Raw genomic sequence first — 16,826 nt, forward strand, 5'->3', positions numbered from 1 at the left:
TGAGTTGGTGTAAGTGAAGCTGGTGACTGAGGTATGCAGGTCTTGTGTTGTGTAGTGACTCGAATGCATGTCTGAGAAGTTTGAACTCTCAGCGCTTTCAGATAGGGAGCCAATGAAGCTCTCTGAGAAGTGATGTGGTTTAGGATCGGTGAAGGACGTTGAGGAGGAGTCTGTTGGAGGTGTTTTGGATGGCTTGAAGTCTGGTGAAGAACATTGGTTAGAATGCAGGCATAGAGTGCTTTGCTGTAGTCCAAACTACGTGTGATTCTGGCCTGCGTGATGCTAGGCCTGGTGTCCTGTGGGAGCCACTTGAAGATTGTACAGAGCATGCGGTGGATGTAGAAGCATGCGGGTGTGACGGCGTTGACCTGGAATTTCATGGTGAGGTTGGTTTCCAGGATGAGGTTTAGGTTCCTAGCATGGTCAGTTGGAGGTGGATGAGGGTCCGAGTTCGGCATGCAACCAGGTTGAGTCCTAATGTGAGCTCTTATTCCCGATGATCAGCACTTGTCGGTGTTGAACTTGAGGCAGTTTTCTTCCATCAAATTGGCCACGCTTGTCATGCATTGGTTTTAGTTTGTCTTGCTGGTGATGGTGTCATCTGAGAGGGAAAAAAAGAGCTGGGTGTTGTCATCGTAGGAGATGATGTTGATTCCATGGGATCTGATGATGCTAGCTAGAGGAGTCAGGCATATGTTAAAAAGTGTGGGGCTAAGTGATGAGCCCTGTGAGACTCACCAGGTGAGGTCATTGGGTTCTAATGTGAATGACATCAGTCTTACTCGTTCTCCTGCAGAGGAAGAAAGTTATATATTTGGGTGCTGGTTCCTGTGTTTCCACTGTGTGTAGTCTGGCAATGAGTGTGTGGTGGGAGACGGTGCCGAAAGCGGTGGCAAGGTCGAGGAGAATGAGGACAGCAGTCTGTCCATGGTCGAGGAGGCCACGTATGTCATCTGTGGCAGCGATGAAAGCTCCTTATTGCTGTGGTTGTTTTGGAATCCTGCTTGCAAGTCGTTCAGGACTTTGTGGCATTCTTGGTGGTCAGAGAGTTGTCTGTTGATGGTCTTCTCAATGACTGTGGCTAGGAAGGCCAGTACCGAGATGGGTCGGTAGTTGCTGAGTACTTCAGGGTTAACTGAGTGCTTTTTGAGCAACCAGTGACTTCGACAAGTTTCCAGCTATCTGGGAAGGTGGCTGTCTTGAGGTAGGTGATGACGAAAGTGAGTGCAGCGCTGATCAAGGCTGTTTCCAGGTTGTAGGTCTGGGAGGGACTGGGGCTGTGGGTGCAGCTAAGTGAACTGTCTTCACTATTGCAGCAGTGTCCGCGATGCTGGCAGTTGCTAGGCTTTGGTTGATGAGGTTAGCAAGCTTATAAGGTCAATGAAGGGGTTGGCTGGGGGTCGAAGTTGCTGTAACTCTTAGTGATTTTTTCATGAAAGAAGTTGGAGAGGTTGTTGCAGAGTTCTTTTTGGAGGGGTGTTGGTCTTGGTTGAAGCTGTAAGGTTGATAAATTCTTTGACAACGGCAAAAACGTATTTGCAGTTGTTGGAGCTTGTTTCGATTCTCAGGGTCAGGGCCTTGTTTCTTGGTGTCTTTTATTTGATGGTGATAGTGTCTTTGTGCAGTCTTGTAGGTGTTTCTTGGGGTAGGTCCTTGGAAGGTTCTCCATTTCTTTTCAAGTTGTTTACAAACTCTCTGAAGCTGTTTGTGTCATTGATGAGGTCGATGGTGGGGGTCTGGGTGGTGTAGTTGGAGCACCTTGAGCCATTCTGTTACTGTAACTTTCTTCCAGAAGTGGCGTGGGGTGTTGGTAGACTCTATAGGGGTGGTTGGTGTCCCTGTTATGTGGAAGTGGAGGATGGCGTGGTCTGTCAATATGAGTGGAATGATGTGGCTGACTTTAACCTTACCACTGGAGGTGAAGATGGGGTCCACAGTGTGTCCAGTGATGTAGATAGAGCCTTGTACAAGCTGGGTGATTCTAATGTCCTATATACGTTCAAGCAAGTCTGTGGAGTTGGAGGCCGTGGGGTCGTCCAGTTGAAAGTTGAGATCACCTAGAAGTATGAAGTCTTTGATGCTTATGGTGAGGGTTGCAGTGAGATTAGTTGGAAGGTTACTCAAGAGGGTGTAAGGTCCAATGGGTTGGTTGGTGAGGGTACCTTTTATAGTGGTTTTACTGTCTGTCTAAAGCTTAAAGTGCATGTGTTCCATAAAACTGGCTTCTGGGTCTGTGTAAGAGGTACACTTGATGGAGTCTCTCTGTATGAATGTGAGTCCTCCTCATGGTATATGGGGTTGGTCCTGGTGCAGAATTTCAGTAGGGATAACTGTTACAATGTCTAATGTCAATATGGGGTTCAGCCAGGTTTCAGTAAGGTATAGGAGGTCCAGTGTGTTGGAGTCGATAAGGTCCCAAATCGCTGTAGAGTACTTGCCAAGTGAACATGTGTTGAGGAGCATACATGCGAGTGAGTGTTGTTGTATTGGGTTGGTTTTTGGTGCTGTGTGGGTGTGGGTCTTGAGTTCTGACTTGGTTAAGGGTGCGGGGTGTGTGTGTTTGGGCAGTGGGAACCAAGGCGTGGAGGTAAGTGAAATGGCAATGCAAGCAGGCAAAGGGGCCCACAATGGACTGAGGTATGGCTTGGCAGCAGCATTTGTGGTGGCGTAGAGGTTGGAGTAGGTGGAGTTTGCCCGTGGTGTAGCTGTGGGAGGGGTTTGAACCAGGGTTCCTGGAACTGGGCACGGTCCAGGCATGGGCTTGCCTTTGGTGCACCCACTAAGTCTGTCCACTGCACAGCAATGCTGCAGCCTCCTTTAAGTAGAGCCTTGGAGAGTGGGAGGAGTAAGTGGGTGGTGGTTAGACTTAGCAAGATCAGGAAAGTCTAGTGGCGAGAGCGGGAAAGTCTGGCGGGAGCAACAAGGCAGAAAAACATGATCGATGGAGCAAGTCTGGGGGAAAAAACTGACAGAAGAGACCAAGATGCAAAACAAAACAGTAGGAGATGCAAAAGATGCAAAAAGGGGCAGTGATGGGGAACAAGGATGCAAAAGGGAGCAGTTAAACAGAGATGGGCAGATAGAGCAGGTGGCAGAAACATAGAAACGGTAGTTACAGAGTCGGGGGTCGAACAGGCATCCAACCGGAAAAAAAGTAGGAGACAGGCTCTAACATGAGCCAGAAGTGCAAGGCAAGGTCACGGTCACATTAAAGCAGAAGAGAGATGTCTGGACACCTACTCAATGGGGTTGCACCGTGGCCTCCATTAAGTAGGGCCTTGGAGTGCGGGGGGAGCGCAGGGGGCAGTGGGTAGGCTCATCAAGAGCGGGACGGTCCGGTGGTGACAGCAGGAAAGTCCAGTGGAAGCAGCAAGGCAGGGAAATGTGATTGGTGGAGCACATGAAGGGGCAACAGGTGACAGAAGACACAAAGATGCGAAACGAAGCACTAAGAGGAGCAAAATATGCAGTTAAAAGGAACAAGTATGCAAAAAGGAGCAGTTAAACAGAGACGAGGCAGATAGGACAAATGGCACAAAAGAACGAAAGACTATTTATTGAGTCGGAGGAAGAATGAGCAGCTAACAGGAAAAACATCAGGAGACACACACCAACCCAAGTCAGAAGGGCAAGGCGAGGTCAAGGTAGAACTGAAGCAGGAGACATCTGGGCATCTACTCTGTGCATAGCTAGGGATTCTCATGGAAGTATCCTATGTTTAGTGGACTATATCTTATATCTCAAAAAGATGCTGTTCAAAAGTAGGGGTGAACATAACTTGTGTAATATGCTGTAGCATAATTATGTGAAATGACAGCGAGATTACACAAAATTACAGTATATTTCCTCAATGGAAGGGATACTATTCTTCCTCATCCGTGAGGTCCATGTGAAAAGGTGGGTCCCGAGGAGCTGCAGATTTGTAAGTACCTGGCTTCCCAGATAATTCAGGGCCATTGGGGCTCAATATGCTAGACAGCTGTTGACAGGGGGTTGCATGAAAAGGGGAATTATGGGGTAATGCAGTGTGACTAAAAGTGTCTGCGGGAGTTAGAAGAGAGACTGAAGGCCACATAGTGTGTGCTGTGATCTTGGGAGTCTTAACAGAGATGCCTTGAAAATATCCAATGGTGAGCAGGGAGCATCTTCAGGGCTGGCTGAATGGCCCGCTGAGGGCCTCTCAGAGCTGGCAGATGGTCTTTGACCATCAACTGATGTTTTGTGAGGTCCAGTTGAGGCTCTGTAAGTCTGTCCTATCTTTTTATGTACTGAGTCTCTGCCCCAACTGCATAGTCTTCTGGGTCGTAATTTACTATTAGTAAAATTAAGCTTTTAGTTTGTGTATACGAAAGAAATAGTAAACTTACACAAACGTGTACATTTATATTTGTGGCTCAGGCCCTACGTGTCAGCTGAGGGTGTCTGATAATTGATTCCTGCTCCTTGATGACTGTCCGAGGACAAGATAAGTTTGTCTTAGGGTTGACAGACGGCTTCTGAGGACTAACTTATGATTGGCTGAAGTCTGCCATTGGATCACTTAGGGTGTTCTGAGAATTGTTATGTGTGTGTAAGTTTTGAGAGTCAGATGAGAGAATCTAGGATCATGAGAGGTATTGCAAGGAACGGTTAATAGATCATGAGAGTCAACAGGTGATCTTTTATGGCATACCAATACACTCTTAACAGCTGGCTGCCAGTGACTGAGTGAGGCAGAAGGAATTGTAAGGGTCAGTGGCCCAAAGGTAATTGGCTTTATTGCATCCAGAATGGCACTGAAGGATCACAGATGTGTATTGGTGGATGAACAAGGCCTACATGCGGAGGCTTGTGCTTCTGATGCTTGTATTGTAACGCTGCGTTTTTTTAGAGAGAGGCAATGGAATTCTCCAATGAATTCTTGTTTGTTCTACTATTTTTATTTTAACCCCAAACAAACATCCTTTAACTGATAAAACAGTATGCCAACAGTAAAAACCAAATAAACTCCTTCCTTGCTTTCCCCACTCCTAAGACACATATCGAGGTTTGAGAGTCTTCTCCTTTTTGGACCTCTCATTCGGGAATTCCTGACCATGCACTCTATATTGTATGTTCTCGTTGTCACTTTCAAAAACCCTCTCAAAACAGGTTTAGTATAGGAAACATTTTCTTATGAAGACCTGCATTGAGAGACCTTATGGTAGTTTGCACATTACGTGTGGAAGTGTGTGAAGGAGGAACACAACTGTGAAAGTATTAACAAGGCGAAAGGTAAAGACAATGTAGTGTGTAAAGTTTAATTTACTTTCTGTGTGTGTGTGTATATATATATATATATATATATATATATATATATATATATATGATACATGTGCTAATCTTCATGATCACCCTGTGAGACTGGGCACACTAGTTCTTTCTATGACCTCTGGTGTGACCCCCTCCCAAAATTCTGTCTAGAAACGCTATTGTGTGCATAATGTCACATCGATATTTGTCTGTACTCTGATTTTAGTTACTCATTCTTTTTTTTTTTTTTTTTTATTCAATAGGGATATGTTCGAGTATGTTGGGTTACAACTATATTTTAGCGTGTTTTAATATTTTGTCGTCCAACTTTGCAGTGATGTCAAAAGCAGGACAAAATCAGTTGCCACTATTAAGCTGCTTGCATTCATCACATAGATTTTTTAAACTCTATGTCATTGACATTATCAGCATGATACAGTTAGCAATTAGTGAAAAGCATATCCACAATACTTCTTCTAAGTTTGAAGTTGACCAGCTGAATTTTCTAATTTAGAAGTTGCTGACCTTGTAATTTCTAACATTTAAACCCATCACTCCAAAGAACCAGGAGATGGTGAGTCATGCCCTCACGTTATTTCGTTTCTCATCAGTTTGTGGAGAACTCATAGGATTGTGGTTGTCAGAAGGGGCTGTAAACAGCTTCTTACTCAACTGACATACGGGAAGGGTTCGGACCGGGCCCGACAGATATTGCATGTAGAACAGAAAGAGAAAAGAACTCAAGTTCTGGCTTCCTGTACAGGTGTCTACCCCGTGACCAATGTGCTAGTGTTCATCATACAACACTGACACAAGAGCACACACGCCATATCACTTTCCCCAGTCTGAAAGTTTTTAGCCGTCTACTCAATATAGCACCATTCCTTGGATGTGTCCCCTGAGGAGTCTGTCATCATTCCTGACTGTTTGAGTGAAGGATATCATCAGTTCATCCCAAGACTGGGCCATTAAGTATGCTATGAGTCCCCTTGCCTCCTCTCTATATAGGGCTTGACTTTAAATGGACGAAAACCTTATGAATGAAGGGATTGCTCCTGCTTTCCAGGTCATTGTAATGGTGCTCTTAGCTGGTGTCAACAAGAAATCTGCAAATCTCATTTTGGCTCTGCTGGTTTTGGGCTGTGCAGCAAGAAGCAGCACACAGTTGTTGAGTGTGTTATAGTACTTTCTCCCCATTAAAACCTCTATGTGTTTACCAGCTGCCTGACAAAAGGGGTCCTTCAGCTGGATAGCCCCAACTCATATGTACAAACCCCATCCACTTTGCTAAACAACAAAGACAGCCTGACGGGGTCATTGGGCTTGGTCAGGTATGTCCTACGTATTTGGTGATAAAGAATGTTTTGAAGTTTGCTTTATGAGGTATTTTCTGAGGAAATTCCAGCACTCTTTCCTATTCTTGGTCATGAAACTCTCTGCCGTGGTCTGTCCACTATTCATCTTTCAAGTCATCTAATTGTAAGTTCTCCATCGCCAATAATGCCTTATAGAACAAGGGATCAGCCTTCGACCACTCCATATTGTGTAAATAATCTGTGTGTACCCATCAGCCTGATGTTCAATATCCATGATCCACATATGATGCACATCTCTGCCAGAAAGCCCCTGTGTTTTGCTAAACTGCCCAACTAGGAGAGCCGGTCCCTCATCTAGTGACTCGACAGCAAGAAGTGGCCCACAGGTCTCCCACAGTGTCCAGTTTCATAGTTCCACAAATGGACGAGGTAATCCATGAATCACAAAACTGCACAACAATATCGTTGGCGCACATAATTACCTGCTTCAGATCCTCTATAAAGCCTCAAATAGCAGTGGTGGCTGAGAAGCCCAGTCCAGTCATGAAGTTTCTCTTCTACTGAGGGTTCCCTCAAATTACACCCAGGATGCCAGCGTGCAAGCCTTTGTGTTTTCAGTTGCGATATTATACAACTCAAGATCTGGGAACTCCAGTCTCCGTGACCTACCTCTCATTTCAGCTTCTGCACACTCTTTGTCTCCCAGAAGACAAAATTAGGCCATCTAGCAGTATGTCAAGTTCCTTAAAAACATGTTTTAGGACCACTATTGGTAGGGTTGTGAAATAGAACTGGAGACACAGTATCATGCCCATCTTCGTTAGAGTGATCCTCACAGACACTTTTAGCAGCAAGGTTCTCCAAAAATCAGTTTGGTGTCTCAGGGACCTTACAACCTGCCACATGTTGCCACCTAGAAGGTTTTCAATTGAATACTTTATCTGCACTCAGAGGTATTTAACTACAGTGTCTTCCAAGTGTGCTGCCTTGCTTCCTAGTCCAGTCCCCTCTCGAAATGCTGTGAGTCACATGGGTAAAAAAAAAGGTTTCATCCAGGTAACTCAGAACTTGAGAGACATCCCCCATAGGGATCTCCCACCGTCTCCATTCCTCCTGAGCTTTACCACAAGAGTCCAACTGCTATGTTCAATAGTAGGAGAGAGCTAGGACACCCCTGTCACTTCCCTCTGTGGATGTGGTATTGCACAAAAATCACCTCCCCAGTGCTCACTCTGGCCACAGTGGAAGTGTACAATAATAAAAACCATCCACACATTACCATCCTTCCGTAGCACCAGCAGTAGGAAGCACCAGCTTAGAGAATCAAAGACCTTCTCCATATCAATGGGCAATACTACCGCCCATATCCATTTCTCCGGAGCAGCCTCCAGTACTTGAAAGAGATAGTGGCTAATCTGAGGTGTGTTGCGTCTTGGAATAAACATGTTTTGATTATGTATCAGCATAGGCATGTGCAGAAGGAGACGTTTAGCCAGAACCTTGCAGAGGATTTTTGAATCCACGTTTAGGATAAATAAGGAGCAGGACTAGGGTATTTTCATTGGGTCTCTGCCCGCTTTTTAGCAGTGCTTAGCTTACTGTGGAGGGTAAGCGGCCTTCCTCAAAGGCGTCCACATATAGCTTAACTAGCTTGGGTGCCAAGAGATCCACTCTGTGCTTAAGTTGTAAAGAATAAGTTCAGGGGCCCAACGTTTTGCTCAGAAGCCCGCAGCTGGCTGGCACTATTGAAGGTCAGAGTGGTATATGCCAAAGCTGCGTTATCTTGATTCCCTTGATGACTTGTTAATACATCACTAGACACACTGCCTCATTATCTCACACTTGCAAGTTATTTTTCACCCCTGCTTTTACACATTGTCACTGTTTTTCCATCATTCAGTTCCTCCTTTTTTCCCTCTTTTGTGTTTTTCTCTATTTTAATCTGAATTAAAGTCTGTGCAGGAAAAAATAGTAGGGCCACAAAAATGAGTGCTGATGAGCCCTACCTGCTGAAATTAAGCATTGGGTCCATTTAAGAATCATAACATCCCCTGGGAAGCCCATCAGTGCCTGCAATTTTGCCATTGGCCATGGTAGGAGACATCCCTGACTTCTTGGAATGAAATGTGCACATTTACCGCAGCCCTGTTCATCTCCCCTATCTGGGGGAGAACTATGTCCTCCAAGCTGTGCTGTATTTTCTCCCCAGGACCCGGATCATGCTTCTCGTACTGCCTGGTCTAATATTCAAGAAAAGCCCCATTGATTTCTTTATGTGAGTACAGCAGTGCCCTTTTCTATCCCTAATCTCTGTCAGGGGAGCCTCTTCAGCATCCGTTTAGAATAACCAGGCTAATAGCCTACCTGACTTGCACCCTCTGCGTACTGATGTGTGCTGCATATCGTATAATCTAACACCTTTGCCTCTCATCCAAGTTAGCATACTCTTTTCTTGACTAAGGAAGAGCATATCTTTTAGTATCATCTGTGTCATGACCACACAAATTTGCCAAGTCAAATCAAAGAAGTGCATGAGAAAAGCAAAGAGATATCCTCAGTGGAGACAGCAAAGCCCAAACTGGAAGAAGATTTGCAGAGTAATCTTGCGCTTATTTCAAAGGAAGAATCAAAAAGAGAAGATCTAAGATGGCCGCTGTGAGTCCTGAAGGTTAGTTACAGTTCTAGTCTTGCAATCGGTTGGTTGCTATGGTTACGAGCTCTCCAGCTGGAAGCCTTGCACTTCAACTGAGGTCTGACAGGAATCAGCTGTGTGGAGAGAGAGCGCGCTTCAGAACAGAAACTCCTGTGAGGTAAAATTACATTTGAAGATTATATTACAGAAAACTGATAAATATTGTCAAGGTTTATTCGAAGAGTTTGATAGTAGATCGTTCCTGTGGAAGTCGGCAAGGCTACAGAGTTAATGTATGAATTAACCTTATGTTTACAAGGTTCTTGTTTAAGATATTAAAGTCAAAGAAAAAACGAACTTTAAAAGAGCAAGTATCTACAAATGTCAAGGTTATAAACAAAGGCCAAGTTTAAAGGTGAAACGAACTGTTAACAAATAAGCATTTACAAATTCAATGGTAATAAACCAAAATAGAGTTTAAAAGAGAAACAAACTTAAATAAACAAGCATTTACAACTACAAGTTATCGACAGATGTTGAAGTAAGGAAGGAGAAACTAACTGTAATAAACAAGCATTTACAAAAACAAGTTATCAACAAATGTCGAAGTAAGAAAGGCGAAACGAACTTTAATAAACAAGCATTTACAAATACAAGTATTGACAGACACAATAAGACAGGAGAAATTAAATAACATCAGCTGATTTGAAGAACGCATTATCACCAACTATATACAGGGAGTGCAGAATTATTAGGCAAGTTGTATTTTTGAGGATTAATTTTATTATTGAACAACAACCATGTTCTCAATGAACCCAAAAAACTCATTAATATCAAAACTGAATATTTTTGGAAGTAGTTTTTAGTTTGTTTTTAGTTTTAGCTATGTTAGGGGGATATCTGTGTGTGCAGGTGACTATCACTGTGCATAATTATTAGGCAACTTAACAAAAAAAAATATATACCCATTTCAATTATTTATCATTACCAGTGAAACCAATATAACATCTCAACATTCACAAATATACATTTCTGACATTCAAAAACAAAACAAAAACAAATCAGTGACCAATATAGCCACCTTTCTTTGCAAGGACACTCAAAAGCCTGCCATCCATGGATTCTGTCAGTGTTTTGATCTGTTCACCATCAACATTGCGTGCAGCAGCAACCACAGCCTCCCAGACACTGTTCAGAGAGGTGTTCTGTTTTCCCTCCTTGTAAATCTCACATTTGATGATGGACCACAGGTTCTCAATGGGGTTCAGATCAGGTGAACAAGGAGGCCATGTCATTAGATTTCCTTCTTTTATACCCTTTCTTGCCAGCCACGCTGTGGAGTACTTGAACGCGTGTGATGGAGCATTGTCCTGCATGAAAATCATGTTTTTCTTGAAGGATGCAGACTTCTTCCTGTACCACTGCTTGAAGAAGGTGTCTTCCAGGAACTGGCAGTAGGACTGGGAGTTGAGCTTGACTCCATCCTCAACCCGAAAAGGCCCCACAAGCTCATCTTTGATGATACCAGCCCAAACCAGTACTCCACCTCCACCTTGCTGGCGTCTGAGTCGGACTGGAGCTCTCTGCCCTTTACCAATCCAGCCACGGGCCCATCCATCTGGCCCATCAAGACTCACTCTCATTTCATCAGTCCATAAAACCTTAGAAAAATCAGTCTTGAGATATTTCTTGGCCCAGTCTTGACATTTCAGCTTGTGTGTCTTGTTCAGTGGTGGTCGTCTTTCAGCCTTTCTTACCTTGGCCATGTCTCTGAGTATTGCACACCTTGTGCTTTTGGGCACTCCAGTGATGTTGCAGCTCTGAAATATGGCCAAACTGGTGGCAAGGGGCATCGTGGCAGCTGCACGCTTGACTTTTCTCAGTTCATGGGCAGTTATTTTGCGCCTTGGTTTTTCCACACGCTTCTTGCGACCCTGTTGACTATTTTGAATGAAACGCTTGATTGTTCCATGATCACGCTTCAGAAGCTTTGCAATTTTAAGAGTGCTGCATCCCTCTGCAAGATATCTCACTATTTTTGACTTTTCTGAGCCTGTCAAGTCCTTCTTTTGACCCATTTTGCCAAAGGAAAGGAAGTTGCCTAATAATTATGCACACCTGATATAGGGTGTTGATGTCATTAGACCACACCCCTTCTCATTACAGAGATGCACATCACCTAATATGCTTAATTGGTAGTAGGCTTTCGAGCCTATACAGCTTGGAGTAAGACAACATGCATAAAGAGGATGATGTGGTCAAAATACTCATTTGCCTAATAATTCTGCACTCCCTGTATATATATATAGCAACATAAAACCAATCTCTAACAAAGGTTGAGAAGTTCTTCCAGAATCAGTAATAAGCACTTTTTTTAAGAAGAGCTATCATTTATAGAGAGAAGCAAGGCTACAGAGAACTCAGGGTGAGTGAAGAAATAATAGAATTAAAGAGAATTAAGTGTTGAGAGTAGAAAGTGAAAAACTGATGTTGTATGTCCCTAGTAATTGCGACTGTGACTCTTGCAGGTGCTGTATCCAATCTTAGATGTGAAGAGGCAGACTGAGTACTGGCGTTCATCATCTCTGTGGCAGTCTCTCTACCATCCCATTCCCCTTTCCTCCTCCGGGGTACTCAGCACGAAGGATTAATATTCGTTGTGAGTAGCTCGGGTCGGGACTGAGGAGTTATCTTCTGCTTCTGAGGAAATCGAATTGAAGTATCCTGACAATGTGTCACCACTTCACACACTAGAGTCTAAAGGTCTATCTTCCTCAATGTCTGGTCTCGCCGTAGTCTGGAGCCTGATATTATCCTATTGTAATGGCCATGGACCACCTTCTTGAACACTTCTCATTCCAAGAGGGGTGAGAAGGCCATACTTTTGTTCTCTTCAAAGAATTTACCAATCACATCCCCCAATGTGGCGCAGAAACAGGGTTTCCCAGCATAACACTCTCTAAGGACCATAGGGGCCAAGAGTCACCCCCACTTAATGACTAATATCTATGGGTTGTTTTTGGAGACAGTCTTCCCCATATACCCGGTATTACCCATTTCAGAGACAAGGGCTCTAGTACATAGCAGGTGGTCCAGTCTAACATGGAGATGATGAATGGGAAATAAAAGGAATATCCTCAACAAGGATGAGTGATTCAGGGATTCTTGTACAGCCTTAGCTACTACACAAATGGGGCACAAGTAGCAAGTGGGAAACATCCAAAAGTGTGTCCAAAGCGACATTAAATCCCCTCCCCCCCCAATACTGCATTATGGTAATGCCAGTTCACAAATAATATAGACACAATTACATTAAACTTGGGCTGATTGGAATTTGAGGGGTAGATTCTGACCACAACCACAGATTTGCCAACTAGCCCTCCTTCTATGAAAGCATATTTGCCCTCTTTGTAATCAAGCTTTTTATCAACATAAATGGAACCTGGGCCATATCTAGATAAAGTGCCTCTAGAGTATGCAGAAAATCGAGTGGCTACAATCTTGCCCAACTACCTGGTGTGCAACCTCTGTACCTCAGCTTCCATAATTTGAAGGAAAGCCACATTTGCCCATCTTCATTTCAGAAAATATTGAACCATGTTCTCCTTGTAGCCATGGTCATCCCCAACATTCCACATAAGGAACCTATATGTGTTTAGACCCAGCTTGATGCCAGAAATTGAGCTGCCTACAAGTTGGACCAAAGCCCTTCTCTGTGTCCCCAGACACCTTGCCCTCTCTAAAGTCTGGCCTGCCTCCATCTTTACAAGCTCACTAAAGTCAGGTTCAAAAGCTATGGCCCTTTTACTTTCCTCTCATTCACTCTCCCGAGGGAAAGTTTTAAACTGGCACGCTCAAGAATCAAAGATAATATACCAAAATTCCAGAAAACTGCATTTGCCACATGTACTAGACAGCTTGAACACGTAGATGGGGATAGTGACCTAGCCCATTTCAGACACACCCACACTAACCAGTCTCCAGGAGTCTTACCCTGTAGCCCAGCCTATAAATTAAGCCCAGTTCACAGACCAGGATGCCCACATGCATAGGACAATGTCCCCACAATTCAACCCGATGGCAAAGAGCCAACCCCTCCAGTACTCATCGAAAAAGAAGGTAGCAATAGAGGCAATTTATCATTCAGCAGTGTGATCCCCTCCCCCTGTATCTCACGATGAACTCACATGGCCAACCCCACTTTAACCTCATGAACAATGGGCTACAAGTCTGACTAATTCTCTGTGTTTTCTGGCCCAAACCATGTCAGGTTTCAAATTACAGGCTTAATTCACAAAAGATTGTCAGCCATTTTTGGCATGATTCTTTGAAGCAGAATGGATGTATCACTGTTCAGGTCTTAATATGGTTCAATCTCTTAAGAGTGGGAGTATGATTTGTTTACTGGAGAACCCCTCCACAGCTGATGGAATAAAGTGGCCAGTGCAAGGGCAGCTTGCTTTTCATGTTGCATTTGAGCAGGTGACTGGAATCTTTAGGGGCCCATCTATTGAGATTCTCTTTGTCTCCAATGTTGACATAGGTGAAACCAGACCCTCCCATACCTCTGGCCACCCAGATGACACTTGCTGCTCGAGCCATACTGATTTCTGTGAAGTACTATGTGCACTGATCCATGATTATTTTCAACTTTGCTGGGAAGAGAAGGGTGTATTTCATGTTCAGATCCCTCCATTTCATTTTCACTCCCATAGAACACTCCTGAAAATGCTGGATTACACCTGTATAGTCTGAGAAAATCACAACTCTTCTTTTGAGATCAAAGTGGCCATCCTTTCTGGCCAGCTGTAAGCACATGACTCTGTTTGCAATGTTTAGTATCTTAGCAACAAAAGTTCACAGATGAGAGCCTGGTGGGTGCTGCTTTGCAGGGTCCCTATGCTCTGTCTACACAACAAAACAAGCAGAAAGGCCCTCAGGGGGCACTGCTGTGGAAAGCCATGACACAATGAACTGTATGGGGTTGCAGTTCTCACATCCGTCAGGTAAACCAATGATTCACAAACTCTTCCGCCTCATCTCCCCTTCAACATCCTGAGCTCTACCCTACTGGAATCTAACTCAGTCCATGAGTTCATCCACCTGCTTCTGTATATCTGTCATCTGAGGCTGCAAGTCCTTGATTAGTGGTTTTGTCTGGTGAACGCTGTCAGCTACCTTTCAGTTATCTTCATGTAGCAGCCTAAAGTCCATTGGCACTGCATCCATCTTCCCCTCTAATTAGTCCTTGTTTCCACAATGGCCTTGAGAATTTTATCTGGTTTGACCCGTGTGGGCCCCTCTTTGTCCATCAGGATATCATTCCCTCCTTCCTGGTTTGCTATAATACGGTAGGCTTGGCCTGTTAAGGGCACAGCCACAAGGCCAGGGGCCTCCTATTGTTCTTTGCTTTGCCCATCGGAGGAGAGGATTCTCGGGGTAGGAAACTCTCCCCACCAGTACCCCAGGCCAGTTCAATCACTCTGCAGAATGCTAGTACTCCCATCAGTCCCTTGAGCAGCTGGGAGTCATATCACGTACAAATAGCAGGCGATGTGGAGATAGGCCAGCCTGCCTCACTCACACATGGCCTCCCTCACTCAGCTACTAACTGTGTACACCCTTATGTGCTTGGGGAGGGAGCTAATTAGGGGTACTAGCAGCCGGCCATCACCCCTGAGTCCAGAGGTGAGTCAATCATGAGCCCTGTCATCATGATTCAATAAAATAATGGCCCAATAGTTTGGTCCTCTTTTTGCACCAGAACATATTTTATTCATATGTCTCCTTTAGCATTAACTTAATCTATAGTGAGAAAATAATTGTGCAGTTAGACCAGAGCACTCTAATTGTTATGTGGAGCACTGAACTATACTTCTATTGTCATAAAACTATTGTGATTTTATTTTATATATTCATTTTAATTCTAAATTTGTTTGAGACAATTAATTCCCCTAAAGAATATCATGCTCAAGTGCCCAATGGCTTTCTAGGAGGATGTAAATTGGCTATTATTTTCAAATCATTTAATGTCTTCTGGCAGTTTTAGGGGATGAAATAGAAGATAGAAGCTGCCCCAGTACAATATTGATTGGCCTAGTTCTCATCTTTAATTCTTAGAGTCGGTATGTTTGTGCATTATCAATTCATTTCAGTAGTGAAGCTTAACGATAAGATGTTTGCAAATGTAATAATGGCTCAATTGATAAGAAGTGAAGTTTCAGCCAGTGTTTATTCCGGGGAAATTCACCAATAATGGTTCATTGTATATGCTCATGTTTATGAGAAATGCATTACTGTCTATACACAGTAGAAATCGAGGAGCCATACTTTCATACCTCACATGAGTCACTTCTTTGTGTTCAAGATGATTTTAGCTTGGCCAGGCCTACATGCTCATGAAATTGACCTTCACATTTTTAAGGACAGAGGTATGTTCAGTGACTGGAAGTTTTACTTTCAAATGGAAGTTGTCTTGAAGAAATTATTTCTCTCTATTAAATTCAGTCATAAACTGTAAATGGTCAACATTTCTCTATGAGGGCATTGAGACAATGGAGTAGTGCTGGACACAAGATTTGATGTGATTTACAGTGGTGTACTGAAGTTTAGACAGGCAACTTCTAAGCATATTATTTTGAAAATGTGCCCAGTAGTCTTTTGTAAAGTTCAACTAACTTTGAACTTAATATAACATTCAATGGAAAACAATGTAGTGCTTTTAGGGTTTGTTTTATGATGTCATGTATCATCACTTTTTCATACAGTCCTCTTTAGTAGCCTGGCATATATGATGTTGCAATATTCTAATCATGCCGTCATCACAGCACTTGTCTGTTCCAGTCAAAAGTCAAATCCAAATGCAGGGCCATTCCATGGAAAATGGAAAGCTGCAAATAGAGGCCCTTGGTGAGAACATTGTACATGGATTTTGTGCCCTAAATATTGTGTTAAGAATAAAAAGTCTACATCTAATGGAACAGTATTTTTTGTAAATAATATTTAGACCACAATATTTGTGTCAGATAATATTTTTGTTACAGATCAACCTGCAGCCCTTGAACACTGTATAGTGAAGGAGAGCACTGCACTGAAACTGACACACATGTTCCAAACTCTTAGTGAGTGTGGCCATATGAAGATCAGTGAATTGGTCTATCTCCTAACATGAACCAGGGTCACAACCTTGGCTCCATTTAAGGGTGTTAACCATGTCATTTTCCCATTGAAAAGGTGGTTCAGACAATTGTTGATATTGGCCTTGACATCTTGACCTGTTTCCAGCTGAAAGTTGAATGCAGTTGGAAGTTTACCTGATAACACTCTAAGAGCTCCACATAGATATTTAAGAGTGGACAGAATTGAGATGAGCCTTGGTTTTCCACAGTACATCTCATTTGATGAAAACTTCTTGAACAGATCAGAAATTGTTGATTATGATTGAAAAGTAAGGGTCACATCCATTCCAGGACAGCTCTAAACTTCAACTTAGCTCTTTGATTCTTCTCAACACAATGACTTTGTCCTCATGTTGTAGAATGCTGACAATCAAAGAGTTTGAGAGCTTGAGAGCGTTTGTATTCACCCCCCCGCCCTCCAAACCAAAC

At 43.4% G+C, this 16,826-nt stretch overlaps 1 protein-coding gene across 29 annotated transcripts in view; it reads left to right on the plus strand.

Annotated features, from left to right (window-relative positions):
* CTNND2 (catenin delta 2) overlaps positions 1-16,826 on the plus strand; it is a 3,139,673-nt gene that overhangs the window by 2,767,664 nt on the left and 355,183 nt on the right. The gene's annotated exons all lie outside the window — the stretch shown is intronic.

This window comes from Pleurodeles waltl, chromosome 2_2 (assembly GCF_031143425.1).
Source record: "Pleurodeles waltl isolate 20211129_DDA chromosome 2_2, aPleWal1.hap1.20221129, whole genome shotgun sequence".
NCBI lineage: Eukaryota > Metazoa > Chordata > Amphibia > Caudata > Salamandridae > Pleurodeles > Pleurodeles waltl.